The sequence below is a fragment of the Poecile atricapillus genome, chromosome 3, assembly GCF_030490865.1.
Source record: "Poecile atricapillus isolate bPoeAtr1 chromosome 3, bPoeAtr1.hap1, whole genome shotgun sequence".
Taxonomy (NCBI): Eukaryota; Metazoa; Chordata; class Aves; order Passeriformes; family Paridae; genus Poecile; species Poecile atricapillus.
Window position 1 is genome coordinate 87916076 of NC_081251.1, and position 27781 is coordinate 87943856.

At 43.9% G+C, this 27781-nt stretch overlaps 1 non-coding gene across 1 annotated transcript; it reads right to left on the reverse strand.

Moving 5' to 3' along the window:
- Positions 1–25405: 25405 nt before the first annotated feature.
- On the reverse strand, positions 25406–25492 carry TRNASTOP-UCA (transfer RNA opal suppressor (anticodon UCA)). Its single transcript has one exon. It is a non-coding gene; the product is annotated as a tRNA-Sec (tRNA).
- Between the last annotated feature and the right edge of the window lie 2289 nt (positions 25493–27781).

The window sequence follows — 27781 nt, forward strand, 5'->3', positions numbered from 1 at the left end:
TTACAGTGAGTGTTAGAGGACTGTAATAGGCTGCCCAGGATTGTTGTGGAGTCTTTTTCTCTGGAGACAGTCAAAATCTACTTGGACATGGGATGTATTCCTGAGTGATCTGCACTAGGTGACCCTGCCTTGGCAAGGGGTTGACCTCCAGAGGTCACTTCAAACCCTGACAATTCCATGATTCTGTGATCTCCCCATGCAGGCCTATCCCAACACCTGCAGGCAGCCTGTCCGTGTGTCTGGCAGTGGCTGACGGCAGCAGGATCAGTGCAGAGTGGGACATGCCTGGCTGTGATGGCCCCACAGTCTGTGCCCTCTGGCTGGCATCACATTCACGTTCTGTCCCACTGCGTGGAATCATATAGTGGTTTGGGTCAGAAGGGACCTTAAAGATCATCTCATCTCAACTCCCTCCTGTGGGCAGGGACACCTCCCACTAGACCAGGTTGCTCAGAGCCCCACCGAACCTGCACATGGCTGTATCATATTGCGCTTCTTATCAACTAAGATAAGTCCTCCTCAGGACAGCTCTCAATTTATTCTCTCATCCTTCAGTGCATTTTAGGAATTGGAATAGGTTGCCCAGGGAGATGATGGAGTCACCATCCTTAGAGGTGTTTAGGAGGTGCCTGGATGTGGTCTAGGGGGATAATTTAGTGGTTTAGGGGTTGCAGTGATAGTGCTCAGATGATGGACTAGATAACTTTGAAGGTCTCTTTCAACCGTGATGAGGTATGATCTGCTAATCTCTGCCTGCCTTTGTTCTCTTTTTTATAAAAAAGGGGGTGCTGCTGTGCTGTCAAGGTCCCCAAATCATTAGGCAACTAAACCTGTCAGTGTTCATGAGATACTGTACAAAAGCCATGGGCAAGGAGGCTCAAGGCAGGTGCCAAAGCAAGTCTTCATATTCCTCTTACCCATTAGATAATGAACTGTAATATATTATCCTCTGAAAAATTCACAGAAGGTCTGTGGCTCACTCTGCTTCCATCACTTAGATAAACTGTTATTGATGGAATTCAAGTCCTTGAATATTTAGCAATTTCTAAGGCAATAAAAATGTCAGCTTAACTTATTTAGATTAAAAGCAAGACTTAGAATGTATAATAACATGCAGATAATTTTATATTCTGTAGCATGGAAACAAGTGGCTGACCCTATAAAAGACTGTAGCAAAATGACATCTCCAGGAAAACATTGCTGCTTGTGTCAAGTGTTTACTTGATATGTTGTTCCTTTATTCAATTCAATTATTTCCAAATATTCCTCTTAATGATACAACATTTCAGTCCTTACTATGTGGTCTTCAGAAGTATAACTCTAGTAGTTACATAATCTACTCATGAATATCAGAGTGAGAACTTGAAAACATTCAAGATGATAAAATGTGAGTGCTGTAAGGCTTCTTTTTGGTCTTCGTTATTGCCTCAGTCAGAGTACAGACTGAAAAGGAATGGAATTGCCAACCTCCTGACTTCACTGCCAGGAATATAAATCAACATTAAAGATGATTTCTAAATGAAATAGCAAGTTAAACATTTGTAGAAACACATCATCAAATAGAGGTTACTACCTCTTTTTAAACCTCTTACCTGTTGGCAAAAAGAAAACTGTTCCAGTGACATTTTCTCTGCTCTGCTGTGACAAGGGCTGCATAAATATAGACATTGTGGATTAGAATAGACTTCAACAGTCTTCAACTTTCTTTTTAGCAGCCTCTTCTGTAGACAGTTTTCAATAGCTATGGGTAAAACTGAGGGAGTCTGAAACTGGTACGTGTGGCGAGATGTTGACAGTGTCGCATGCCTCTGATGGCAACCGTCATAGCTGACCTTGAGGAAAAGTTATCCTGGCTGAAGGAAAGGAGAAGGAGTGAGAATTTCTGACCCTGGCTTCAATTCAGATTTGGCATGTAGGCTAAGATAAGTCATGTTCTTTGAGATCTTTGATGGCATGTGCAGTGCAAATGCAGATTTTTCCTTCAACTTTGCCTAAAGAAAGCAAAGAGTGTGATGAACTATAATGCCAGCCTAGATAATTCTGGTACTTGCCTAAAGAGTAGTCACTCATGACTCCAGCAGAGAAGTTGATGATGCCAAACTGATCAATGTCACTCAGAATCAAACATAGGGTAGGTTTTTATCTCACTAGAAAAACAACAATTTGTAATGGTATAATCTAACTGATTCTTTCCCATTTTATGCTTTATATTCTAGGCTGAAACCTCCATCACCTCCAGGAAGTGAGGAGATGGCTGCTCCCTGCCAAGAAAGTGCAGCCAGATTTCTGGCACACACTGAGAAGGCAAAGGGTTGGTGTCTGAGGTTGGTGAGGGTGAGGCTTCATCAAGTGCGCGTAGCACCTCCAGTCAGTCGTCGCTCAAAAAAGACACAGAAGGGGAGAGGGGGGCAGCAGATGAAATGTCAGCAAGGTAAATATCCTCTTGGCACTGGTTTTTCTACGTGAGTTGCTGTAATTAATACATACAAAGTCCAAGGCTGGAAACAAGAGAATAACACTAAAGCCTGGGAAAACTGCACATCCTTCCTGGTTTCCCACAAAAGAACAGGCAAACAGCTAGCTAAGCCAAAAAAATGCAGACAGATTGGTGGACATAGCTTTCAAACAATCAGGCTACTTTCTCCTCCCTTCTTGCTTTCCCTTTCTCATCATGTTACCACTTAGCAGTGTTCTGCTGTCCACAGTGTTAAACAAACACTCATGGGCACTATTGTGCAAATCACTCATTCCAGATATCAGACGGATTTTTACATTCTTTCTGCATATCTGAATCCATTATTCCAATAGGGCCAGAAGAAAGTGGGCATTAGCTTAATGCAGTTCTGAAAGAGGAACTGTTCAGGTCAGGAGAGAGAAAGAGCCATCTGAACTGCTAAATCACTTTGAGCTAGCAACTAAACCCATTTCAGCTGCTGGTCTGTTTGAAGTGAGCTAGAAATGGCCTTTAGCCTAGTTCTTAGGTGTGATGATCTTGTTAGAAAAGGTGGAAAAGCAATGGGCTTGGATGGTTCCCTTCTTGCCTCCAGAACTTAGTCCCCTTAGATCAGACGTGGGGCACTCTGGTGTGGTTAGGGCACATAAAAAATATCTGTTTTCAGGGATTTACCTGCACCCTGCTTATTCATTCCACAGCACTGGTCTTTGGATCTGTTCTGGAGCTCCTTTCCCCCTACACTGACATCATTCATATGTAAGAGGGGAAGAACAAAGACAGCACTCACTTGTTTCTTGTGTGATTTTTCAATACCCATTTCCCAATCCCGGCATCCAAAGTAACAACATCCTTTCAAACCGCCCCCTCTCGAAATGCCACTGTAGTCAAACAGCTGCAAATCAAAACACCTTGTAAACAAGTGACTGAAATCCCGTGGGATGCCTGAGGGCTTGGGCACGTCTCAGAGTGATCATAGTTCCTGCTATACAAATTGGAGTCCATGTAGCACAGTTTGTGCCAGCTCCAAGCTCTTGCTATTTATTTTTAGCCCTGTTTGTCAAGGGGTTCTCACAATAAAAAGAATGACGTTTGGTATCAGTGACACACAGATAAAATTAGATAGTAGCCAGAAGTGATCCTACAACTTATCGTTCCCATTTTTTCCACAAGCTTTGGGATCCTGTGGGCCTCAAGGACAGCTTCTTTGTGTGTGAATTTCACTTCCCATCAGCAGGCAGCTGAAAAATTGGGCTTGCACAGGACTTGTGTGCAAAAGGAATGAGTGTCATTGTCAGTGCTTATGCCAACAGCCGGGACCATCTGGGATACCAAAGACAACAGTCTTTGTATGTGTACAGCTGATCAGAGATTGTTTTTAGCAAGCTTTGAAACCTTCTTCCCTTTTTGGGGCAACAGAACAACGTTTTTGCCTTCCAAGCATGGAGTTTTGTGCACAGAGCAGCTTAAGTCATCAGGGCTCAGTCTTGGAAGTGATTAGTCCCCCAGACATAAGACACCCGCACTGATGCTGAAGTTATTATTCCTTTCTTTGGAAGAAGCTGCCTAGGGGAAAGACAACATAGGAGATACATTAGCTTACGTCTCTAAAGTAAACCTTCTCTCAGGAGAGCAGGATCAGTTCTCATTTGTTTTGGCTTGTTTTTTTTGCCTTCTAAATTTTGGATTGCTTTTGTTTTTACTACACTGTAAAAGAAAAAAATACAAGAGGTTAACTGGTCAGCAGATGCTCTCTATTGCTTGGAAACATTCAATTGAATCAGGCAGTGTACCTAGTGCACCTTCAAAGGAAGGTGCAGTTGTTTGCTGTGTAACACAAAGGACTTAGCTGTGGTATTAGGGAAAAGAAAGAGTATATCAAAATCAAAGCTGTTAACCTGCAAGGCCAGGTGCTTTTAAGCAGGATAGGTAAAGGCAAAGGGAGAAGATAATTGTGTAATGTAAACATGGTGTGACACAGGGAATTATTTTTTTTCCTCCTGTAGCTTCTTGGAGGAGAATGGATTAAGTGCCTGGAATTGATTCATTTTATGTAAAAAATCTACTCCGGAATGAATTGGTGTATCACTTGCATGGCTCCTTGGCAAGGGGATATCTTTAGCTTCAAGCCAGAGTTAACAGCTGTGAGGGAAAAGAAAACAGGTGGTTCAAAGGTACAAGTGGATCTAGAGAACTAGAAGAAGGATACAGCTTTCTGCATCCCATGGCCTCCCTAAAGACTTTCTCACTTGAAGGAAGGTCACAGGGTTCAAAGCTGTTTTTCAAGTGCAGCTATGTAGCATTGACTTGATGTCATCCAGAATTATAAACAAGTTATTATTTCATTCAATGTTTTGGGAATTGATGGGACTGGAACAATACACCCACAGCAGTTCCCTCCCTTATCCCAGTACTCTTTACTGAATTACTTAGGAGCTGTACCTCACTAACTGATGTCTGTCTGTCTATGTCTGGTAATAGTGTGTCTGAGGAATTTCAAGTAGGAGTATTGTGGATTTTGTGAAGGGCAGAGAGCTGGGAAGGAGGACAAGGACATAAAATTGCAGTGTCTTGTGGTTTGATGGATGTTTGATTTATGAACATTGGGCTGAGAAGGCCCCAGGGCTTCATAGCTGCAAGCGCTGAATGGATCATTGCTCCTTTTTTTCCACACATTTCTGCTTCTGAAGCCAATCACTTGTTTACACCTGATGGGATAGCAGGAAAACAAAGTTAAGCAGGGAAGTGTTCCATTTATTTTTGTCTGCTTAGCTCCAGTTCAAGCTAGACCTGGGATGAATACTTAAAAACATAGGAATCATCATGAAGGAGCAAGTACTAGAAATGAGGTTCAGCAGGAATGTATGTAGAAATCTGTTTGAAGTCTTGGGCTCTTACATAACTGTCTTTGGCTAGTTCCCTAAACCCTTTTCTTCTGCTGTAGTCTCCCTAGACCATTTTACTTAAAAACACAAGCAGTTTGAAAGCCCTTATGACACATAGTGTGTGTACTTGACTTTTGCACAATCTCTGCAAAGAGACTGTCTTTCCTCTTTCTTTTTCACAAGCACTGACCATTTAGCCTTGCCCTGTCAGCCCCAAATATAAAGTAATAGTCTCCCTCATAGAGGGGAGGGGAGGCAGTTCACTAGGTTAAGAAGATAAAGACTGTAACAATATTCATAGATGGCCTGTTGGAAGGGTTTTGTTAGCCAATAAAGATACATTTATACCCTTGTGCACTTCAGTCACTTTTTAGCCCATCTTATATTCTTCAGTGATGCCAAACTACTAGATCAAATAATGTAAATGTAGCTCAAGTTGTCCTTCTGGAAATATTCCTTGTCTGAAAAAGAACAAACTATTTCTCCACATCATTATATAGATAAAGATATTCTTGAACTGCCCACAAAACAAAGCTAGACTGAATCATATGTTTTCCCCAGAAGTTATCCTAACCAAATGAATCAGAAAAATTACTTACTTCCCTTTTTTCCACAGCTCTCACAAACCTCACCATTACAGGAGAAACTGCTGTTCCCAATTGTGTAGATCAGTAAGAGACCAGATCTTTAAGGTTGCCTTGCTATCTAGTCTAACTCAGTATGTGTCCAAGGGGCATAGTTGCCTAAAAATCAGATATGTAAATATGATGAGGAATGGCCCACAGCATCTGACCTTAGAGAAATTCCTGTCCAAATATTCTGCCTGCTCACATGACCTAGTCCATACCAGGATAAAACTGGAGGACTGATATTCCCAGCCCTGCCTTGCATTAGCTTCTGATGATCTAGTTCTGGGTAACTGAAGATCTCACCTCTTCCTCACCACAAAAATACTCTTGCATCATTTTGAAATCCTATTGCTGCCACTGAAGAGTTCACATAAACCAGTACTGTCTGTAGTGACCTCGTGATTGCATGTAAAATCATGGTCAGGGCATTTCATGCCAGCAGTAAACCAGAAGAATTTACTGGAATGGGATTGAATTTGTTTTCAATGTGTCTGCAGAGCCAAATAAATTCCAAGAGTTTTCTAAGCTGCTGAACAACCAGAGGCAATCATTGTATTCTTATGCTGCCAGTTGCAGTCTTTTACCTCTTCTTAGCAGGAACTGTCTTCTACTCTGTATTTGTACAATTGCCAGTGTTGTGGGGTGGCACCTCACTGAGCCCTCTGCATCAATAGGATGGCTTTGGTGAGCCTCCACTTGCAGAACAGCCAGCAGGACACCCCTCCAGCTGCCCTCTTGTCTGCAATACACGTGGGTGAAATACAGGCAAATTCACTTGAGTTGGATGGACATCTGACGCCAACTGCATCTGGCAACCACTCTGGCACTGCAGAGGACTGCCCCAGGATTTCTAGTTATTTTTAATTCAGCATCAGATTGGATCCAGTTGCTCCTGGTTAGAGATCTTTTTGCAGTAACAAACTAAGATTACATGAAGAGCTTAAAAAAGAAGCCCCTCCAGGGCTAAATTACTTCCACTTATATACAACTGTCATATCTTTAAAGGGCAAACCCAGAAAGCTAACAATGAAAAATATAACTCTACAACTGAGATTATCTGCCTGCCTTCTCTAGGCAATCATGTCTCATATCCAGAAGGTCCTTCATAGCAAAATCCAAAATTCAAGCTAAGTAGATGGAAGATTTATGTACAGAGGAGGAAAAACAGCTTAGGAGGAGGTTTATTTGATTGCTGGAGCCAGTTACAAAGAGAAACCTCAAACACCATATGATTGCTTTTCCATAGCATTTTACTCACGTCTGGTAAAACCACTCCATGCTCACCCAGACTTTGCAAACTACTTTTCACTAGCTGAGAAAGGCATGGTGACGTGCATGTTATGGAAGCATCCAACACTGGCAAACAGTTCCCTTCTATATGAATCTCAGCATCCATTCCAGACAGTTTATAACTATTTTTCATGAAGTAATAATCGGAAAGTGGGAAGAATGAAAGCCCGCTGTACCAACTTACTTGTCCCACTGCTGTCCAGCTCACATTTAGGGAATGTAATTAGGAGCCGAGTTACACAGGAGCATGAAGAGGCCACACCTTCCTTACACTTTCTGTGAATATTCCCACTTATATGATGAGAGAGCAGTCACACTTCACATAGTGGCTGTATTCAGCCCTGATAATATACCTGGATTAATATTGAAGCACTTAACCCCAGAGGCAAATGGATTTCCCTGAAGAGCACCAAAATTATGGAGAGGAGAGCTCAACATGTCAAATGTCCAGAAGTGGAGGTGCTCATAGTCCTTTGTTCAAAAATTTTCCCTTGAAGAACATTTAACTCTCTTCAGAATTATTGTCTGTTTTCCTCTTGACCCCTTTTAAATAGGGGCATGGAGAAAAGTGGAAGAGGAGAAAAGAAAGATGAGGAAAAGAGTAATCATATTTCACTGGGATGGGGTTTGGTTTTTTTTACATTAAAAAATCAGTTAATTTACATTAGAAAGTCCACAGATTTCAGACTTTCATCCAAAAAAGGATGATTTCCATTTTTTTTTTTTTCTAGTTTAGTTCTGCCTATAGAAAATATACCCTGCAGTGTTTCTTGGTATTTTCTTTTTCATTCTTTTTATGTGAGGTCAGAACCCAGCACCTCATTGCCTTCAGAGAGCAGCACACAGACAGTGACTAACTGGTACCTTGACAAGAGTCCCAGCCCATTCTTCAGCCACAATTGTCTCTCGCATCTCCAGCTGCTGTAAATGCTTGGGTGTAAACTTAGAACTTAAGGGGCATTCGTGTCTCCCCACTACATTCATTCACATGCAGCTATACCCCTTCCAATGAAATCCCAAGATTTAGAGAGACTGAATTACTTTAGGCCTCATGGGTTCATTCAGTCAGATGCAATTTATCATTTAACCCTTTCAGGAGATCTACCAGTTGCCAACACTGGCTTCATTTTCTCATTCTTAGAACTTCCTTAGAACATTCCCAGTCAGAAGGAATGAAATAGTCTTGGCAATCATTTGGCTGAACAAATCTAGACTAAAACTCCCAAAACAAAGCTTTAATCACCAAGGCCTGGATCTTCAGCTGCATGGCTTTCTGCTGAGCTCACTGGCATCCTTGAGGTGACTGATTCAATGACTGATTTCAATGAGTTATGTGGAGGAAGTTTTAGCTAAAGCAAAGCGTAAAGAGGTTGGGCTGAGGTCTTAATCTGATACCATCCAACCATAGATATTCAAAGTCCCATCCACTGCTGTAGTCAGCTAGGGTAATGTGCCACTCCAGAGAGCAGGTGAAATCATATCCTTCCATTAGCAGTAAGCTGGCATGAGAACTGAGGTTTAGGTCTTCCAGTTAAGTGCCTTACATCCGGCAGTCCTCCTGTGTGGTCTCATACGGTTCATTTTCTGTGCCCCACTTGGCATCTCAGAGGTAAGGACAGTAACATTTCCCTGTTTGTATCTCTTGGCAGCTCTGAGATAAGGACACTTTTATCTTCTTATGTGTGCAAATGTGGTCTTTGCAAAGGAGAGAAGTGATTACACTTCAGCAAAGCAAACTCCCTGTCTAAGGAATGCACACAGACTTCTGTCTCTTCACCCTCTTGTCTCTTCCAGTACCACCACATTACCACACTACCAACTGACTTGAGTGTCCTAACCATTGTTCATTCATATTTATTTCAGCTCCAAGCAGTGTTTAGTCTAGAGGCTAAGAGCTCTCTGCAAGATGGGCTTCAAGTAGATACACAAAGAAAGGCAGCTGAGCAGTGGGCCTGTTACCCTTCTGGCAGCTTTTGTTATGATTTTAGATGTGAAATCCACTGACAGGGTAGAGACTGAACTGACATGCTGAACTGCCTTGTTCACTGATTCAAAAATCTTCTCTCTTAAAATAAGTCAGACCAAACCCTTATGACATTATCCCATGATCCAAAGAGTGACTTCACATTTGGTCACAAGAAGAGCAGCATTTTTTTCAGCTACATGGAATTGAGAATGTTTCAGGCAGTGACTCTATACAACTAATGATAGTCATCTCTGAAGGAAATTTCTATCTCCCTATGAATTACCAGATCAAGCAGCCTTTTCTAATCCTTGTTCTAGCCTTTAAATTCAGGATACTTATAATTTTATTTTTTTAATTCTCTGCCAAAATCTATTTTTGAAGCCATTATTGCAGTAGTTGCCAGATGCAAGAGGGCAAGTGCCTGCCCACATTTGTCTAAGAGAATAAGTGAGTGGGATCACACAGGACTAGACTAAATCTCACAGATGAGACTCCTGAAGCATTAGTGAGTTAAACCTGGAAAATCCTGCCTGAGTTAGTGCTAAATCCCTTTCACTGGAAGGCAGAGAAAGACAGGTATGGCAAGGGGCAAAAGGCATCTGCAAAGAGGATTTTTCTCCTTGAAGAACAAAGAGAGTGAAGGTGTGTCTTGTAGATAGTGCTTTACTCAGGTTGATGTTGTCACTAGGAGTCTTTCCATTGATCTCCTCAGTCATTGCAAACATCATAATTAGAGCCTGCTGAATAACACTGACAAATGGTATTTCTGTCTGTTCAGCAGCTTACCTTCTTAGAGGTCTCTTCCAACCCAAATGATGCAATGAGTCTACATACAATTCTGCTGTCAGTTTTGAGTAACTTGCTCATTGTTTTAGAGATTGCAAAGTAGGAAGGGGCAAGTGATATCATTGGTCTGAGCTCCTGTATACTATAAGCTGCAGTATCACAGTGAATTGCTTTTTCTTGGAAATACAGAGTAACTTTCAGGGGAATTGTTTTTTTAAAAAAATATGGCTAGTGAATGGAGAAATCTACCAGAAGTCTTACATAAACTGATTAATTACTCTCACTTCTAAAATATCAGGGTTTTTTTTCTAGTCAGAATTCATCCAGTTTCAGTTATCACACCTCTGGTTTTATGTTAGCATTGAGAAACTGTGATCAAGTCAACCCTTCACATGATCTCTGTTTGAGCAGATTGAGCTCCTGGAGTCTTTCACTCTAAGGCATGCTTTCTAGTTTCTTAATCAGCCCAGTATCACTTCTCTGCACTTTTTCCAATGTGTTATCATCCTTCTGGAATTATTCACAAATAACCTTTTCGTTAGTCAAGCTGTTCTTCAGATGGTTGAATAATATTTGCCTGATAAATTTACAGTAACCTTCCTATTGGTTGGTTGTATTATTTGTGAGTTGTTAACGTGGACTGATGCAGAGGTCTCTTTTCTTACAGCTCCACTGGCCATGGAAGGCATTTTCATTCATTGTTAATCCTTCTGGACAAGCCCCAGTGCCATCTGCCATTGATCCCAGCTGTGCCACAGGAAGACGCCAGCATGCTAACTTGTAAAAATGTTCCCATGTCTCAGGATGGAAAGGGACAAAAACCAGCTCCTTGTTTCCAGCACATGGCCAGAATATCTTCATATGCAACAAATGCTGAGAGAGGCATTATTATACATCAGCTGTACTCCCAAACCATGGACCTCCTGGAAGTTCAAATGTCTACTTCAACTGATGCTAGTTACTGTATCTAGTGCTTTCTAACCTCTCAGTCCCAGTGATTTGTCTTAATTACTAGGCTCCGTGGTTAGTGATTGACATGCTGGGTTATTTGTGAACAAGCAGAAGGCTGGGCAAAGTTTCAGCACTGTAGAAGGATGTCCTCTCTTCAGAGTGTCCTCAGCAATTCTCATCCACATTTGAAACAGGTAAATGCCAACAAGAAAACTGTATCTATGTAACAAGCACACACATTTTAGCTTAGCAGAGTATCGAGTCCCTCTTGATTTCAAATTAACCTGGTTCACTTCTCCTTGACTTGCCATCATTTGCTGCAATGAAGTGGACTGTGGAATTTCCTCTTTAGCTTTTCATTAGAAAGCTACTTGTTCAATTTCATGTTCTAGGCTTCAGCTGAACTCTCCTTTCTTGCCAGCTCATGCTTCCACTGAACACACAGCTTGGTGAAGAAATAGCCCCTTCCCTATCCTGCAGCCTGCTTCAAACAGATAGGCAGTTGTGGTTGTTTGCTCTCAGTCTCCCTGAAGCCAATCAGGTTCTGTAGCTTCAACTCTCTTCCCTGCTACATGATACTGAAATACTACCAACCTTGTCCCCTCCAAATGAAAATCAGGTGATAGGAAAGCTCACATCATTGTGTCTCTCTTCCCAAGGTTTTGGACTCCTGCAAGCAGCTCTCACTGCCATCAGTATCGCAAGAAAAAAGCTTCTGCTACTTTCAGATAGAAGATCAGAAAGCCACAGCCACCTTCAGGCTTTGATCTTTTAGCCAAATCCAGAGTCAAACTCCTTTGCTTCCCAGACCTTTTCATTTTGCTTTGCTAGAGGTATGTGCTCTTCTGTGTTCTTTCCTTCTCTCTGTTCCCTGTTTTCTTACCTGTCTGAACAGGTGTGTATGAACTTCTGCTTTATAAGTCACCAAAATAAGGCTGGACCAAGGGAGCCTGGGTGATTTGTCCCCAATCTTAAGACAATATGCTTTCCCATCAATGATTTCCACTACAGGAGGTGATGCATACTGTCCTGGTGACTGAAAATGCCCAAGATGGAAAGGGAAGGGCCATAGCAGACATCTAGGGCCAAAGCAGAAGCAATTTGTTAACCAAGTGTAGCCACAAATGAAGCTTGGAACAAGGGTACAGCAAATAGCAAACTATTTCCAGATGATCAAAGTCTATTCCAAAATGCCACCTACTGGACCTGAGCTAGCTTGGAGCCTTGGGAGAGATGGGGCAGATGACACTGAAGAAACAGGGAAGATGAGCTTCCACACTCCACAAGGATTTCTCTTAAAAGATGGTCCCTCCCTCACCTTTTCTGGTCTCTGGTCTTTACAATCAGTGTCCTCAACTGTACTCTGCCTAAAGCCGAAGAGAGCAAGGCAGATGGCCTGCAGAACTTCCTGTGAAGCACTGTGAGCATAGTCTTTCTTGTTTTGCTTTGCAGAAGGAAAATACATCAAAGCAGCAATAGAACAGTCTTTCTAATGTGGAAATCTTGAGTCTGCCCTCCTCTACCAGAGCCTCCTTCATGTGATGCTGAGCAAGTAGGGCACATGAATGAACCCTCTAGTATGGGATGGTCCAGCTTCAAATGTAGTGGACTGAGGCTAAGAGGTGCTAAGCAAACTTCAGAGTTTCAAAATATTGGATGGTCAGCACTTCTGTAGTTCTTGACCTCTGAAGAAACCTTGAGAGCGATGACAGAGAGGGTGGTGAGCCATTTGCCCGGGGTAGGGGAGGTTGAGAAGTCCATGACTCATGACCTTACTGCACATCTGAAGGTAGTGCAAGTCACTGCTAGTGAGCTGCAAATGAGCTGTAAGCCTTGAGGAACTTTGTGTCTTCCAGATCTGATGGAAGTGAAGAAGGTAGAATTGAGTGGCACATCTGAAGTACTGCCATGAATCTCTGTGTCTCAGAGCTTTTTCAGTATGTTCACTTGAAAAATAGGCAAATGAAACCAAAGGAAAAGAGAAACCTACCTAATACCATGGCAGATAAATAAATGTTCTTTCAAACTTCTGAAGTGCCACTGAGAGGAAAGTTTTATCATTGCAAAAACAGCTGCTATTTGTCTAATCCTTCCCTAACATTTATGGTAGATAACATTTACTTTCCAGTTCCTCCATAAAGCTTTGTCACAGGGATTTAGGCAGGAGTTCAAGTACCCGGCAGCTGGAACTATGCCTCTACTAAGCCACCTAAAGACTGACATTCCAGGCCTCCCCTCATGGAGAAGAGACTTGTTCCCCTAACTGAACTTCAGCATCCTCAGTACAAAGCCTGTCAGATTTCATTTTTAACAAGTGAAGAAATAAATTAGCTCTAATTATTCTATGAGGAGCTTAGATGGAATTTTAAAGGAAAAAAGCTTTGTTTAGAGATTATAAGAGAGGACTCTGAGCCAGGATTCACAGGTTTTATTTCTGGTTTTGCACCTCATTCACTGAGTGGCCCTGAATGAATGCTACATCTTGTTTTCCCCTCATCTGTAAAAAGGGGTGGTGATATCAAACTTCCTGGCATAAGTGTTTTTAGGCTTAATTAATTAACAGCAGTGAAGCAATGAGTTTTCTGTTGGAAGATGCTATAGTAATAATCTAAAATATATTTCTATATTTCTATATTTCTTTGGTATTTCTCATTCTTGTTCTTTTTCATATATAGAAGACAGCCCTCAAAGAGAAAACAGTTTTCAGTCTCCTAACTGGATGCTGAGCATTAAGGAAAACCAGTGTTTAACTGGGTCACAAATTCACTGAAATTGCATTTCTTCTTAGTCTGTGAAGAACAGACAGACTTTTGCCCAACTACTTGTTGGTCTAAAATTTTCAGTCAGTTGTTTTATGCAAACAAAGCTTTTTGCAAATTCTGTGATTATAGTTTGAGAAGTTTGCAAATTCACTGTGGCTTTTGTTTGAGTAGTTTCTGCTCACAGAATGATTGGCCAATCAGCTCAGCAGTATTAGTGTCGTAGTATTGTGTCTGCTCCTTAAGTGAATAATGCTAAGGCTCCCAAATACCTTACAAAACCTTACAAATACTCAGGCTGCTCTGGTTGAAAGGGACTTTGGGACGTCTTCAGATTAATCTCTGGTTCAAAGAATGAGAAGGTCAAATAAAGGATGAGGGTAGGTTGCTCAGGACTTTTGACAGTTGGGTACTGAAAGCCTTCGAGGATGGTACCTGCACAAACTCTTTGGGCAGTATTTGGCTGTTCTCATGGTGAAAATGACTTTCCTTAAATCCAGCCTAAACATCTTCCATTTTAGTTAAGGTCCATTATTTCTCGTCCTCCCACCACACCCTAAGGAAAAACGCCTGGGTCCATCTTCTTGATAATTTCCTAGTAGAAGCTATCAGGCTGCTGGTTGTCTCCTACAAAGTAATCTCTTCTGAGGCTAAACAAGCCCAGTTCCCTCAGGCTCTCCTCAAAGGGCTCTTGCCCTCAAACCTCTTGAGGATGTCTGCTGAACTTGCTCCAGTGTGTCCATGTTTTTCTTGCACTGGGGATCCAACACTGGGTCTGGTACTCCAGTGCCATCTGAATACCTAGGGAAGCTGGATAAACACATCTGTCACCCTCCTGGCTGTTCAGCCTTTGGCTTCTTTTGCTGCCAAGGCACATTCCTGGCTCATGCCCGGCTTGCTCTCTGCTTGGATACCTAGATCCTTTTCTGGAGAGCTGCTCTTCTCCCTGTCAGTCTTAGCCTGTACTGCTGCAGGAGCTTTTCCTTCACAAGTGAAGGGTTTTGCATTTATCCTTGTTGAATTTCATAAGGTCCCTCTCAGCCCATTCCTCCATCCTGTCCAGGTCCCTCTGAATGACAGCTCTGCACTCAAGCATATCAACCTCCCCTCTAATACTTTGATGTTTTCTCCAAGCTTGATGAGCAAGCACTCCATCGTCCCATCTAGACAACTGCTAAAGATGTTTAAACAGGACAGGCTCCAGGATAGATCCCTATAGTACGCAGCTTGTTACCAGCCTCCAGGTAGGGCATGACATATATTTGCTCCTCTCGAAGTCTGACCATCTAAACCAGTTTGTTACTGTCTGTTAGTTCACCCACCCAGACCATAACATTCATACTTGGATACAGGAATGTTGTGGTAGACAGCCTAAAGTCATGGTAAAATGCCTGCCAAGAAATCATGTATGAATAAGAGCTACATATATTATATTTACCTGTATGTGTGCATGTGCAGTCCCTTTTTGAAAACAGGCTTGTGAACTACTGTGTAGTCATAGTTTAAAAGTTAGTCAGCATGGTACTGAATTAAATTTGTGTCTTAGAATTCAACTTCTTAAACATGCGTTCTGTTGTTTTCCGCTTTATGGTTTTCTGTTTTACTTTTGACTGGGAATTTTTAAAGCAACCATCCTTGTCCTTACATCCAACTCCAGCTATGAGTCAAATGGGTCTCTGCATTTGAATGATGAGCTGCTTCTAACCATAAGTCATTCTGTAACGTTTTTCCTACCTGTAACTCCAGAAGGAGTTCCAATCTTTTTAACCTCTGCATTCCCCAGTAATATCAAACATATGGTCTACAGAAGATATGGACCACCAATAAAACCATGGAAAGCTCATGGAACTGAGAGAATGGATGACAGTGAGACACTGTGAGAACAGGATTGACTCTATGTACTCCATGTACTCCAGGCCTGTGTAGGCTTGTCAACCTAAGTAGCATGGATGTGGGGCACTGTCCACTCTGTGTATATCTAGGCTTTAAACCAGATCTTCAGCTTCAATCATCACATCCTTGCTAATGATGTTCAGCTCTGTCTTGTGTCCATCATCTCATCTTCTGTTGTTTGGAGTTGTAGCACAGGGAGTTTACCCCCACAGCTGAGCAATGGAAGCTATGTGTGCTCGTCATCATCACTTCTTGATAGAAATATGCTTTTCTTAATGAAGTTAAGAATATGCTATGAGAGCTTCTGGGTTCAGAGTGAGGCCAAGCATGGTGGAAGGGGAGACATGGCCACTTTTTAACTGGGTTGGGGAGTTCACTCCCTGTGAAAACCTTGAGCTATTGAAGGAGGATGTTGCCAAAATGAGCAGCTCAAATGCAAAATTGAAGCCATCCTCTGCAGTACCTCAGTGGGTGCTGCTGAACTCGAGTGCAGCCACACTCAAGACTTGTTCATAATAGACAGTGCAATGTTACTTATGCCATGCTGAAGCGTATACTGACCTATCCCTAGCTGGAGAGGAGACTTTCTGAACCTCTGGTTCCTCTCTTGGAGATCTCCCATCCAGGAACTGAGTGGCTAAAAAAGTTATACACAAAGGCTGGTGGCAGAGCAGCCAGGACTGGTGCCAAAAGGCAGACATCACATCTCTGTATAGTAGACAAATTTCTAAAATCCCATGTTTGGATGCCATGTTTGGGCAATTCTTCTAGCTTCCCCTCCTTGCTAAGGGGACAATGCTAGCTAGGTATGTAATGGTACATTGGGCCAGATAACTAACAGTTTTTTCAGACTGGCCTGTCAACTCATGCCATGTTGGGCAGTGTGCTGGAGATGCACATGTCCTCGAGTCAGGTAGCACTAGAGCAATGAAATAACAGGGGAAAACTACCATATGAAAAAATACAGAGGCTGCTGTTTGTGGCTGACACAGCCAGTGCAGCTTGGGTGAGCGGATGGCTGCATGTTTTTTCTGGCTGATCTCCCACACAAAGTGCACCGATGACCTTTGTTTGGGAGCTACCTCCTTCCAACAGTACTCATATGAATGTTGTGGTAATCATTATTTCCATTTGCCAAGAGGTGCAATAATTAGTCAACTAGCCTAACTGTGGTAAGGCACAATCCAGTGACTCCTACTCCCCTGAATTTTCTGTGCAATTCCTTTATCAGGTCCATAACACAGCATTGGTGACAATCAGGCAATTGCCAGAGTGGTGTAATGAGCCCTCTAAAGCCCTGGAGAGAATGGTTGAATTTACTGTTAGACTTTTGCACCTTGTTTTTTGTCACACAGAAAATCTGTTTTCTTGTGATGATCTTAACTGTGAATGTAGGTACTGCAGCCTGTTTTTTTATGCCAGGATTATTTACCAAAATTGAGTTCTGTTGGAGTAGAAAGGGAGGCAATCTCTTTGTGCAGCGTTCCTAGCCATGCAAGAATGTACTTGTGTGATGCAATCACTGTCCTGAACCAGCTAAACCTCCTTCCCTTCCAGGATGGCATCTGAACCTCTAGGTTAGAGACACTGTTTTGCCAACAGCTAGGATGTTTCCCTGTGTGTGGAGAAAGGTCCTGTTCTTTAACATGGTGGGGCCTGCAAATGCTGCCCTTGCGACTGCTGTGAAGTATTCCATGGACCTGGAGTAGTGACAGCCAGGAACTACTTGAGAAGCCACAGAGGCTTTGACATGCTGTAGACACCAGCAGGCTTGGCCTGAGATGTGCTCCACAGCAGGAGTGAGAAGAGCCCCTTTTGCCCTGGCTGTCGGCAGAGCATCTGCAACATAGAGCCCAGCCAGTGTTGCCTGGACTGGCTGTTGTTGACCAACACTGCCCACCCAAGACTGATGAATTCTGATCGCTTCAATGAAAATAATTTGGTGCAATCAGCAGAGAAGTGAGGTTTGCAGCTACCACACCCATCTGAACAGACACACGTGCTTCCGCAACCATTTTCTTTGCGCCGTGGTTTCAGTAAGCAAGCAGACAAGCTTGCTTATAAGATACAGTGGTATGTCAGCCAGTGGGGCTGATGGGGCTACAAATGTGTCTCTCTCTGGCTCTGCTCAGCAAGACTTCCTCCTGCTGCTTCAAACAATATGTGGTGACCACAACATTACATCTAGTTAAGAAAACAAAGCACAATCCACCCAAACTTCAAAACTTCCCCCTTTCCTTCAACAACAGATTTTTCTTGTCAGGTTCAAATTATTTGCCAATGAGTGCTGGAAAAAGTCGTTGCTTTAGTTTGGCCTGTATTTACTTGCTGCGCCAAACCAATAGAAGGTGTTTCTGGAAAATGAACATAAGGGGGTGCAAGAAAATGACATTGGCCTGGATTAATTTACTAACTAAAGCTAGCTTCTTCAAGCGTTGGACCATGGTGATGGGTATTTTGTACTACTCCACAGCAGCTACTCTTCCTGAGCTGATGTGTTCAGGCTGCATGCTATAATTTGTGGGTTTGGTGAACTGAGAGCAAAATCCCCAAAGGCAGCATCCCAAATACCAATCCCCAAATCCCACAGGCAGCATCACCCAGCCTTAGTGGGCAGCTGGCTGGGTCACCTCTCTGCATCCCAGCCCACAGGTGAAGTATGCTGGGAGAGCAGAGAAACAGATACTTTGTGCTTGTGCTTGTGCTTGCTCTTACTGTTGTTTTTGAGGAAGTCTGCTTTACATTTGCAATGGAGCCAGGTAGTGGATGGATGTTGCACAGAACTTCAGTCTCCCAGTCTGTCAAGCTTGAAAGTTTTTCCAGCTTTCAATTTTGTCTAGAGTTTCCTTCTTAAGACTCCCCCCTTCTTCAAAACAGAGCCTTAACTCTGGCTGGGTCCCAGAGATAGATACCAAATGGTGCTTTTTTCCCTTTCTTTTGCTCTTTCTTCCTTCTCATGAAGCTGGCAGACTCTCCAAACACACATCCAACCAACGCACAGTGCATTCAAAAACAGGCCATCTGGCTGAGCGCTCCTTGAGAATGAGAAGACAAGAAAAACAACCCTCTTGGAGCTGGCAGCCGAAAGGCAGGCAGCCCGTACATGGACTTGATCTTGTGGTGCAATCCAAGAGCTGTCCAATCCAAGGGCATTGCAAAAAAGCTCTTTCCTAATGAGCAGAATACGGCTGTCTCCAGAAGCAGCTCCAAGTCAACAATTTGAGTGGGATGCTGTAACTCTCCTCACTGCACATGTGCTCATTAATTAAAGCCACTTTGGAAGATGCCCCGGACACCTCCGCCAGGGCTGCCAGCCTACCCTCCCTGAAATCCTGCTTGCTGCTTTGCAGCCCCCTGCTGGGCCCGGAACTGCAGAGCCCAGAAGAAGGACGGGGCCATCAGCATCCAGCTCTTAACCGCAAAGGGGACCTGTTGCGTCACTGGTGAGCAGCTGCGGGGGAGCACAGCCCTGGAAGTTGCACTCCATTTGCTTTGCCATCATTTTTCTCCCCTGAGTTTGGGAACAGCCAGAGTGCTCCATGCACAAAGCCACTCTGGGCAGATCAGCAAGTGTCAGGGACTGAAGTGAGCTGAGCTACCAGTATTACAATGCTTCCTTATTTTTTCTGATGGCTAAGGACTGGATTCACTAAATCAGGATGGCTGAGATGAACGCAGAGCCATTAGTAGCCAAATCCATCAACAGCAGAACAGGGAGCACTCAATTAAACCAGTAGGAGATGAGTTTAAAACAATTTAAAGAAATTACATCACATTAGAGAACTTCCAGAAGTTACTGGCCTGGAAGGCTGCAGAGGCAGAGAGCATCAGTGGGCTCAAAATGGGATTAGACAAATTTGTAGGCAACAGGTCCACAAAATTACACTAAAAGGACCAGGCAAAATTCATAATATAACATCCCAATCCAACAAAGGTGAATTCTGAGAATGATGGGAGAGGGAAATGTCTGGGTGTGTGTGCTCCCTGGACCTTGCTTTAGTTGGAGCAGAGTGCTGGGTGGGACTATTGCTCTGCCCCAAAAGGCTATTATTCAGTTCTTATTGTAGGATTCAGTCCCTGTACCAGGCCAATCTGAAGGTCATATGAACAGATTGTTGCCTCTTTAAATTACCAGAAGGAAGTTAGAATCCAGTTTTTCTCTGAAAGCTGAATTTGTGGAACACATTTCTGCAAATGTTAAGAGTCATAAACCCTGGCTTAATCTGTTTGCTCTCCCAGTCATTACATTTCACACAGTGACAGGGTGATTCATTTGACTCTTTATCTTCTTACTTGGGATCTCCATGTTTCTGCATGTGCCCCTGTAGTACCAACAGGAGCAAGAACAACTCATAGCTACATCTCAGCTATGTGTATATGGCTTTCCAATGCCTAGTTACAGCTCTGCAGCTCCAGATGGCACTTCCTCAGGATTCTGCCATGGCTTCTTGCATGCAGTTGTGTTTCCAAGGCCAGGGGTTAAAATTCGTGATCTTTTGATGTTATTAATTCAAAAGTAAGGTTCTGTGAGTGAATAGTTGCTTACTTATCTTGAAAAATTATGACAAAGCATGTACAGGACCAATGCAGAGCCTTTGTATTTCTTGCCACTAGATTATCAGAGACATTCAGTATCTGTTCCTTTTAACAACATGCAATTTAGTTTTCCCCAAACCAACAAAGGTGAGGTCTAAAACAGATTTTGCATCATTATCTTTCTAACCCACTGCTTTATGAGCTTTAACAATTACAATGACATGTTCATAAACTAAAAATCATAAAACCCAAGGATTTGATGAAGTCAAATATGCCCCTTTTTTGGTGCTGACTGAATGAAAACACAGGTTAGTTCAGAAAAACCTGGGAGAGACAGGAGACAGGGTCACCTGATTTCTGTACTAAATCAGAATGAAGTGCAGCCATGCAGTTGCTAAATCATACCAGAGGGAATGTAAATAATAACTGAGAAGCTTCAACATGAAGCTTCGATTCAAAAATAATCAGGTAAGGGGCATGACAAATTAAAAGGGTTGTCTGTGTGACTGAATCTATTCCTTTGCTGATGTGATATCCCACAACTGATAAAGATCTGTCTTCAAACAGTTGAGCTTTTTATTCCCATTGCTTTTCTTTGAAGGTTTTCCTAAGCTTCACTCTGCTGTTTTGAAAGTTTCTGCAAGTCTGTAGCCTCAATTTATTTATGACCAGTGTGTACCCATTTTGAGATCTTTCCTTTTATAAACTTTAGGCTGCTATTAGCCACATTTTGTGAAGGTTTTAGGGCATAATTCATCTCCTACAAATATATGTGTTCTGTTATGCTAACATTGTCCCTTTTTAAATTTTAACTTACAGGAAAGCAGAATAATATGCTGAACAAAGATGAAACATGTTTCAGGTCTACATTATAATTTGGACAGAAATGTAAATCAGCTGAAGACATCAGAACAAAACACTTTGTAAGTGTTCTGTGCTGTCAGTTACTCAAGGGATATAACAGATAACACACCTTTCAGTGCATATTGCTTCCTTTGCAGCCTTTGATGTGACCTTGAGAAAAGCAGGTTGCCTTCAGGAATGTGCTCTGAGGTCTGAGGCAAGTCAGCTGGAGCACTGGGAGCGTGGTTTCCAGAGACCAGGTTCAAAACTTGCTTGAGATGTTTGTGTGAACAGCACTCTTTAAAAATAAAGACCATCAAGGTATAGGCTCATGACACTGAGAATACAAATTCTCAGTATCGATTGTGCTGTGGGAGTGCCATTTGTCCCTTATATTCCAATAAAATGAATTATATTTTCTTTAGGTCCTTTCCAAAATTAGATGTAGAGAGCGTCCAAACCATCACCAGTGAAAATGATGCCAGTTGGAACACTTCTAGTGAAAAATTTGGTTTGGAGAGAACAGATATTTTCATAAGAAGTGTTCACCGACCTCCAAATATGCCTCCTTTGCAGAAACCCAAAAGCCTTAAAAGCAAAAGAGTTCTTGGCAGTTTGGGGATTATTCCTCTCCCTTTTCCCCAGTGTTTTCCAATGGAAAATATTCAGAGTTTGGGTTTTCTGCCCTTTGCTGAACTATCAACATTTTCCAAAGGGTGAAGAAGGGGAAAATAGAAGAAAAGAAAAACATGTTCTGACCAGCTCCAGTCAGAGACAAATGGCTCAGTCCTGGATTTGGTTAGGGAAGTATGCTGGAGGTGAGAAAATGGGAGTGTCTTGGTTCCACATATAGCCTGGCTGGGCTGAGGGCTGTGTATCCAGATCCATTCGTTTGAGTGGTTACCGTCTCCATTTCCCCAGGACAGTGTGTGAGACAGCTTTGAAGTCCTCCAGGTCAATATGTCGCTTGCAAACAGTGCAAACAGTGCCCTGTTGTCTGTCATGGCCACTTGGGCTCTCCATGCACATGTGGGATGCACACAGGTGAACTCTGCTCAAGTCCTCCAATATTTCCATGACTTTAACTCACAGAGACAGCAATAACACCTGGCACCTATCCAGACCTGAGAATTCAGCTCTCTTCCATTCATAAAAGAGGAGAAAGAAGAAAAACGGCATGTGTCTGTAACCATACTTGATTGTCTGTGTCCTCTGGCCAGGTGGCACTGTCTTGTGCTGTGCAATGCCTGGAATTTAGCCTTTGAAAGCCCAGGTCATCTATGGACCAATTGGCTCCAGGTAGGGAGGAATGCTGGAAGAGCCAACATAAAATCTGCTAACCTACTCATGCATATACATGTGCCATCATGCTTCTCAGGGAAAAGGAGTGGCTTCATTTCCACAAAGTGTTTCTAGTCCTCACCTGCATGCTCAGCCTCTGGAAAACTGTTCCTGCAACTGGACACCTTCAAACCTGAGAAAGACCAGTGCCTTCTCTGCAGCTGCCTCCCCAGGGTGTCTTCCACAGCTGCAGCTGGGGGAAGTGGTAGATGGATGCATACCCAGGCTAGGTCTTTGTCCCCCTCTAGTGCCTCAACTGCAATTCCGAGTCCTACTCCCTCTGAGCAAGATGGGGATTTTTCTAGGCTGGGATATTTCTTTTCTAGGAAAAGAAGGCCAGTAGGACATCTATTACTGTCCAGTAGGACAGTAATATAAGGACATGCTTAGATGTCCTTATATTACTGGCAGGTAATATATTTATACACACTCAGACATTATCCATTGCAAGTGTAAACAGTAATTTAGGGGCTTGACTTTCTGTTCTAATAGGCCACATGTGCCTGCTTTCCTCCTATAGAAGATGGCAATCACAGGCTTCATACGACAGCACATGCCTAATCCTCCCAGGAGATCCATCTAGGACCACTGTTACCAGTGCAAAAGCACATGCTCCAGGTCTCTTGTAACCAAACACTTGCTGAGTCACAGCCCAGTCACCCGTACGCTTAGCAAGTTGTGTCAGCCATCTGTCACCAGCACATCCTCCTCACTGTCCTGTGACTCCATGGGGAAAACAACAGGAGGCAGATTACGTTTGATTAAGGAGCCAAGCTGTTGTGCTTTTTGGCTCTGAGTAACCCCTGGATTGCCTTCTAACCAGTGATGAGGGCTTTGGCTCCTCTTAATTTAGCCCTTTGTCAGGGAAGAAAGTGACATTCAGGTTTAAATAGTGGGGGCTTTGCCTGACTAATAGTGACTCCAAACAAAACTGACTCAGATGAGACATGGATGGCATTGTACAAAATGTCCCTCCTACAGACAGATCATCTACATGGGTCTCCACACTGGTGTTCTCCTCCAACTAGTGCTGAAAAAACAGCACTGAAATATAGGGTGCCCTGTTTCCTAAGGCCTTGTCCCATCCATTATGTCAGCTAAGAGGCTGCAAGAGCAGCCTTACCATGTCTCTTGTCCTAATGAAGTGTTTCCCTTCATTCAGCCATGGGCTAGAGGTGCAGCCCTGCAGGACACAGCCCAAAAAGACAGGATTGCTTCTTGGTTTGTGCCTGTATTACCCACCAGACAAGGCACTGCCCAGGTGCAGGAGCCAGACTGGGGGTGTGTAAGCAGCTCAGAATAGGGATTCACAGGGTATTTCAGAAAGCCAGGCCCCTGTGCTGCTCACCACAAGCTCTCCAGGCAAAGCTCCCCAGCCTCCTCTCTCGTGCCTGAAAGTCTCATGCTGGAAAGTCTCGTGCCCATCAGCTCCGTGAGGGACAAACCACACCCACACTAGCATTCTGACCATCCTACTTTTTCCTGAGGCAATGGAAGAGTACAGAGTAGATGTGGCCTTTTTGTTGTGGAGGGAAAAAAAGTGAACTCAATGCCAGGCACAGATCCCAGGCTGTATAGTTCAAATCATGCTCAGAGCACATAATTCCCATTTGTGTTTGTGTGCATGTAGAGCAACGGTGGGGGCTGGTGGGAGTGTGTGTGTGTGAATATAAGAATGTAATTGTCATAATTTAATCCAAAACTACTTATTGGAAGAAAAAAAAAAAAAAATCAGACTGACACAAACCAGCATGTTCAAGTTATAAAGACCACATGAAAGAGCTGTATTATGTTCTGCTTGGTAACTGACATAAAGTGCTAACATTCTCAGCTGCCCACTACTGGGAAAAGGCCTTTCCAACTCTCCCCCTCACCCCCAAAACAACTCCCCCAGCCAAACTGCAATTCAGATATCAATTTCTGAGGCCGCAGAGTAATTCCACATAGAAAGTTCATTATGGGCAGAGCAGGCTGGCTGGCAGGCACAGCAGTGTGGAGCACAGAGACGGTCATCTGGGACTCGGGGTTCTCCCAGCTGTGCACGCACATCTGCAAGGCCACGGGGAAGTTGGCATGCACTGTGGGAGCTTCAGAGGGGCTTTTCTCCCCAGATTTCCTATAACAGGACCATGTATTCCTGAAGCAACATGCCCTGCTGGCATCAAGGCTGCTCCTCCCCAACCAGCTCAACCAGCAGTCTCAGGCTCAAAGCAGTAGCAGCCATCAGCAATGGTCTCAGGGCTCCCAGTGCCCTTCCCTTCTCCTCCCAGGCCTTCAGCTGGAGTGACTCATTCCATGTAAAGGAAGCGCAGTCATTCAGGCTTAGATCCTCAGGGGTGCTTACCTACTTAACTCCGGATGGCACTGCACCCCTCAAAAAGCAACCAGGAACACTGGAAATCTGCTAATTCACTCAGTATTCCATAATTCACCAGGCAGAATTGCCCTTCTGGCATGTGGGGCCAGGAGATAATGTGAAAATGCTCTTCCAGTCCTCACTGTCCTCTGCGTTAGGGGTGGTTGGGGTCTTATCCTAACTAGAGTCTCCACAAACCCATCAACTGGAGAGCTGTCGCAAGAGGATATCACAAAATAAACGCCTTCTGTTTGAAGAATATGTTTTTTAGCTTGATGCTAACCTTTATTTTTCGTGGGGCTGGGTGACATTATTAGCACCCATGCTTACTGCTGAAGTGAAGCATCTTTGTTGCAGCGTGGGTGGGAGATGGGTTATCATCAATATGGAGCAGATCTAGAAAATTACTTCTGTTATTTACTTCTTTTCTGTTCTTGTAGGACATGTGACACAGTTTTACAAAGATCTGCTTAGCAGGAAGATCCAATTAAAATCTGAATTGTCCTTCGGCTGCACCTGGCACACTGCCATTTCAGCAGTCCACTGCCATACGAAAAAGTAGAAGAACAGTAAGTTAAACGCGCTTCTTGTACCCTGATACTTCGGGATAGCGTAGCTAGTACTGCCCTCTGCCCTTAGGATTGCCAGACTCGGCAATGCCAGTCGTCTCCCAGGATAAAACGGATCGACACCACCGGACGCCACTAGGGTGCCCCCCCGCCCGAAAGGTGGAATTGAACCACTCTGTCGCTAGACAGCTACAGGTTTGAAGCCTGCACCCCAGACCACTGAGGGTCATCCGGGCGATTTCAAACCTCCCTACAGAGCCATATATGAATTACCCCATCGCTTTTACACCGAGGTAATGGCGAGGGGTGTCTGCCTCAGGTATGGGCCGTCCTCTTTTTCCCAACGGAAATACGGCCGGCGTGGAGGAGAGAGCGTGGGAATGGCGGGAGGGGGAGCCGAGGCGACCCCCGTCGCGATCCCAGAAGCCCCCGGGCGCTCATGCAAATAAAGGAGCGCTGATTGGCTGCCCCGAGGGAGGGGCGGGGCGGGGCGGGGCGGGACTGGGCTTCTTTCCGAGGCGCTCCCGGGGGGGGGCTCGGCACGGCGGGTGAGTCACGGCGCTTCCCAGAAGGGGCGGGTTTGCCCCGCGCCCTTCCCGGACCTCCAGGGACCCTTACAACGACATCGGACAGGGCAGCTTGTGCAACAACGGGGGCGGTCCGGGCCCCGAGGTGTGGTGCTAGGAGCTCGGTTCCTTTTTTTTTTTTTTTTTCCCTTCCAATGGCTATTGCCAGATACTCTGGAGGATGTGAATCTCCCATGAGATATATGTCAGAACAATAATATCCTCTGGGAGGAAATTCCTCCCTGGCCCCCAGCTGAGGATCAACTTATTGCCTCCAAGTATGAGGATTGAAAACACTTGTAATTTTATCCCAGCGAGTGTAACTATACAGGCTATTTTCATAAACCTTTGAAGAATTACTCACTTACTTGCCTCGAGAGATTCCTCTGAAGCAGAGCCATTTCTGCAAATGCACGTGGTTTCCAATGATTTTTAATTAGATAATTCTTTTTGGTGTAAGCAACAAAAAACCCCATAGGCCCATTCCCTTCTTGCTCGCCCTGAGGAAGCTTAGACTCAAAACTGGTACTCAGTGGAGCAGCATCACAGTAAAAATGGCACTGAACAGAACCACAGCCACAGCCTGAATTTGGGAGCAGTTTTGTAGATGTTAGCAAAAAAAGCAAAAAGTATATGGTGGAGCAGTACCACTCCCACTCATGCAGGAATGCTGCTGGGCACAGCTTTGCCTTCAGTGCATGTCTCCGACTTACCCTCTTGGAGCTGAATCAGCTCAGGTGTGCCCTGGCCTGCTGACTCCACAGACAGACATGAACATATTTCAGACCTCACTGTTTGCAGTGAGTGACTTCTTTAGCAACTTAAATGTGTTTTTTTTAAGAGCACCCCAACTCAGAAGCAGGGCTCTTATCAGGAGATGGTTTGAGAGCTGCTTCTGTGCCTGACAATGCAGGGTAGAAATTTTTCTTTGTTTCCTTGTTTTGTAGGAGCCACATTCCTATCTCTTTACCTGATACTTATCCCGGTAGCAGGTGTCGTAATTTAACGAGTGTCTTTTGTGCATAAAAATGTACGGGGTAAGGATCTGGGGGTGTGCATGGGACGAGGGTGGAGGGAAATTAGTTATGGGGAGGAAGAGCGGAAGTGATTAGCACAGGGGCTGAGAAAATCAGGTGTCCGCAGGTATCCCTCAGGCTTCCAGCCAAGCCCATCCTGATGTCTGCCGGAAGAGGCACGTCAGCTCAGAGATATGCGGCTGTCAGCCCATCGGCATGTGACCTTGCTGACCGATTCAGGCCGAACAAGAATGGCTGCCAGGGGTCGGAGCAGACATTCCCAGCTTCTGTACTTCGTGTTCGAGGCTCGGCTTTGACACCACTTTCACTTTCCCTTTGTTTTCCTCTCAGGCATCAACCTTTTCTGGGTCTCTTTCCCAGCAGCACTTCATGGGAAGGCTTCTTAGTGTGAGAATGCTGCTTTCATCTCTCTCTTGCAGCCTCCAGCATTTTTAATCAGGGATGTCTTTCTCTTATGTCTTATCATCAATCTCCCTGTACTTTCCAGAAAAAGACTATGCCAAACACTCAAGTCCAAATTAAAAATAATAGCCAGATAAAATGACTCCAACCACCAAGTAACCAAAGGATCCATCAGAAGTGCCAGCTCCTAAAACTTCCGTTGTTCTGCAGTAAAGGGAGATGCAGAGATAATGAAGACAGCAGTTGCTAAAAATTAAGCAGTAGAGGAAGGTGCCTGAGAGGGTCAGCAGCAACATAGGAAATGATGCTGGACTTCAGAGTAGATGGGGAAGCAGTAACAAAGCAGTTGTGAGAATTTTCTCCTTGACTGGATGTTGGTCTGTCTAGGTTCATGTCTGCTTCTGGAACAGAAGTTGTGCTAGCCACTGACTTCCCCAGCAGGGGTAGAAAATAACATTTCCAGGACCACTGTGTGTCTGGTTTTTAGAGGCCTTTGTCACCCCTGCCCAGAAGGGACTGT